This window comes from Saccopteryx leptura, chromosome 1, assembly GCF_036850995.1.
Source record: "Saccopteryx leptura isolate mSacLep1 chromosome 1, mSacLep1_pri_phased_curated, whole genome shotgun sequence".
NCBI lineage: Eukaryota > Metazoa > Chordata > Mammalia > Chiroptera > Emballonuridae > Saccopteryx > Saccopteryx leptura.
Genome location: NC_089503.1, coordinates 289,483,648 through 289,487,644, shown reverse-complemented (window position 1 = coordinate 289,487,644; position 3,997 = coordinate 289,483,648). Strand labels below are relative to the sequence as shown.

The following is a 3,997-nucleotide window of genomic DNA, read 5'->3' as shown; positions in this document are numbered from 1 at the left end:
CTTTTTCTTTCTAAGATTAATTCATAACCTAAGCAGCATGAAGGCATAAAATATATGAGTTTCAAGAAACTTACAGTTTGGAAGAGAAAGTTGAGCCATTTGGCTGTAGCCACAAATTATTATTGTTTCTGTGGGAGAGTTCAATCCATGGAAAGATATTGAAAATGCTCAAAAAATTCTATGAGAAAACAAATTTTATGAGAAATTAAGCAAACACTTGCATACAGATTTGAATTTGGAAGCACAAAGTAAGCCTGCAGATGGAGGAAGTGGAGGAATCCCACGAGGTCAGGGTGACTGCTAAACAAACTGCACTCAGCCCACTAGCATCTGATGAAATTAGTAAGAGAGAAAAAAAAATCAACCCACATCTGATGAAATTGGTGACTTATCAAATCAATCAAGTCTTACACTCCATGAATTGTTCCCACCCAGCTGACCCAGTATATCCAACATCCAGATGATCACACAATCTTTTGTTGCAATACAAAGGACTCTAAAGCTACATGGGACACCACAAGATTTAAGTGAACTGAGTCAACAGCTGTCACATAAGCAGCAGTATCCTAACCAACTTGCCAAAGAAACAGGTAAGTACAATTAAAGAGTTTGGACCTCTGCCCACTACCCCCATTAAACAACATCAACAGAAAATACAGGATGATCACTTAGTGACTGAGATCACATCACTGACAAACTTTCCATAGGTCAAGAATAAGCTGCTGATGTCACTACTCAGCCATAAGAAATGATGGCATTGGATCATTTACAACAAAATGGTGGGATCTTGATAACATTATATGGAGTGAAATAAGTAAATCAGAAAAAAACAAGAAATGTATGATTCCATACGTTGGTGGGACATAAAAATGAGACTAAGACATGGATAAGAGTGTGGTAGTTATGGGGGGGGGGACGGAAGGATTGAGAGGGGGAGAGGGAAAGGGAGGGGCACAAAGAAAACTAGATAGAAGGTAACGGAGGACAATCTGACTTTGGGTGATGGGTATGCAACATAATTGAATGACAAGATAACTGGACATGTTTTCTTTGAATATATGTACCCTGATTTACTGATGTCACTCCATTAAAATTAATAAAAATTTATTCATTAAAAAAAAAAGAATAAGCTGCTGAAAAAAGAGAAGCTGGTTGTTGCTTGAGTGGGAGCCTGTTTCAGAGAATCTGGTGTTTTCCTGAGGAGAGCTCAAACATAGGAATCTTATATCCTGGGAAAGCCACACTCATCCTGAAATGCAGGTGCAGGATGAGGAAATGACAGAGAATGACCTTTGCTTTATTCAAGAGAGAGTCTTCTGTTAGGCAACTTGAAATTGACATTATGGATGTTAATGAACTATTTAAAAATTTGGGAATGACAATTTATTATCAATGAGATATGACAGCATAGAAACCAAAGTTGAAAATGTAGGGGTGCATGTCCCACAAGCCAACCAACAACTGTCAAGAGTTGCAAATAGCTGAGAAAAGTTTCTTGAATGTAGTTGTGAGATGCACAAGCCATTAAAATATATGGAAATCTACAACAGAGTTAACAATGAAAAACCAAACAAAACTTTTAACTTTTGCATTTTAAATGACTATATTATAATTATTTGTCTTCTGGGTTTTAATTGTATGTAAAATTTTGAATGTGTTTCTTATTCATATTAAACTGTGAGAATGATTTCAGAAATTAATAAATTTACCTCAGAAAAGAGGCCAAATTAGTACTTGCAGCTACCGTATTTTGAAAATCAACTTTTTAAAAAACCGTTTTTGGTAGTGGGCTAAAATTTAATTTTGGTTTTGGGTATACAGCATGTTGAATGGATGTTTGTATAACCTGAGAGATGCTCACATCAATAAATCTGATGTACATCGGACACCATGCATGGCTATTAAAATATTGTTAACTATCTTCTCTATGGTGTGCTTTGCATTGTCTTGACTATTTTAAAACTGGCAATTTAAACACAACTTCTCAATAAAAGTTTCAAAACCTAAAAGCTATAATTTGTTTTTCAGTATCATACATAGGTAATCATTGTGTATCATTTTTTTAAACAAAGAATTAAATATTTGCCAATTAACTCACCGATTTTTAAAAATTTTGTTTTAATGCACTGTTCTTCATACCAAAGAAAGTATTATCTTTGTTTATATTTTATATTTAATTATATTCTTATTAGCAGTTTAATAGCAAAGGTAACATTTTAATGTTAAGCTATAGGACTTTAAAAGGGAACAAATAAAATATTAAGTAACTATGTAAATTGTGTATTTGCAATTAAAATATTCAAAGTTAAATTTAAGAATGAGAAAAGCAAAGTTACTTCTCCCTAATTTATAGTCTTTCAACTGGACACATTAAGAAAATATATTGTTATGATTAAGTGAAGCAGACAATTTCACAGCTCTGATATAAGACTAACGATAATTTATGATTACTTATTATTGGAAAAGCTGCTAGGGATTCATGTAAGAATAGAGCAAATTTGTGTCTTCTTGTCTAGGATGCTTTCATGTCTCCTTCAATCCCCAACTGAGCTCACTGAATGAGAATTATAATTTTTAATTATAACTTTAATTCTAATTTTATTTGTAATTTGGGGAAATCTGCAAATATTAATGGTGTTGTTGTCACAGGGGCAGACTTGGTTAGCAGTGGAAGGGGTTGTTAAATTGTCCACTACTTTTTCAGCTCAGAGTGCTGTATGCAGTACGTAGTAAATGAGGAGAACCATTCATTTCCTAGTCCAAGGTTGTGCTCTCCATGGTGTCAGGCAGAGTGTCAGCCATAAATATAACCAGAAGGTACCAGAAATGAGAGTACAATAAGAGAGATGACATCAGCTTCCTACATATGCTTAAATGAAAGAAAGAAATGTGCACATGTGTAGAAGAAACTAAGATAGTTTAGTAAAAAAGAGCCAAGGGGACTTTGAAAATTGATTTCAAAGTCATTAGTAGTTCCCTATACATGCACATACACATAAGTGAATCCAATAGCAGAGGGCTGAAGCCATACTGACTTTAGGAGGTATAGAATACATTTTAAAAATCATTGGCTGTCAACTAACCTATGCTTATACATGGGTGATTCTAGGTAAAACAGATTAATAAAAAGTGAGAATTGGCCTGACCTGTGGTGACGCAGTGGATAAAGCGTCGACCTGGAAATGCTGAGGTTGCCGGTTCGAAACCCTGGGCTTGCCTGGTCAAGGCACATATGGGAGTTGATGCTTCCAGCTCCTCCCCCCCCCCGTCTCTCTCTCCTCTCTCTCTCTCTTTCTGTCTCTCTCTCTCTCCTCTCTAAAATGTATTAAAAAAATTTTTTTTTAAAAGTGAGAATTTAAAAAACTGAATAAGTAAAATCTCAAAAGAGAAGTTTTTCAGTAAAAGTTTATTCAAGTTACAAAAAATAAATCTAAGAAAGATGCAGACTACATATTTACTATACTATATTATAAAAAATATATACATATAAAATATTAAAAAACATTCAAAGTAACTGAAAAAATCTTCCATAATCAGGGGGCAAAATTTGTCAATAAAATATAAATTTTATTGGGATAAGATGTTGGATTTATTTGAAAAATATCTTAAAGTAATTGTTATAAATATATATTTTGTATTTATGTATAAATTATAAAAAATTATGTTAAATAACTATATGAAAATCTGATAGCAATGACAACAACTAGAGAACTAAAACTAATATGAAAGATTTAAATAAAATTTTGAGTTGGAAAATACACTGAAAAATTTACTATATGTACATAAGTTTTGAGATTCAGAAGAAAAAATGATGAAATTAAAGATGGAATAATAGAATGACTAATTCCTGAGGAAATAGAGAAAAAGAGAGGAAAATTAATAGAGCCTCAGAGACCTTTTAGAATAGTATCAGGATAATCAACATACTCTCTGAGAACACAGAGAAAGACAGAAAAATAATTTTTGAGACACAATGAATAAACAATGTTTTAATTTT

The 3,997-nt window shown here is 32.9% G+C and overlaps 1 pseudogene; it reads left to right on the top strand.

Moving 5' to 3' along the window:
* Nucleotides 1-260: 260 nt before the first annotated feature.
* Nucleotides 261-1,485, top strand: LOC136388357 (syntaxin-7 pseudogene; annotated as a pseudogene).
* The last annotated feature ends 2,512 nt before the right edge of the window (nucleotides 1,486-3,997 follow it).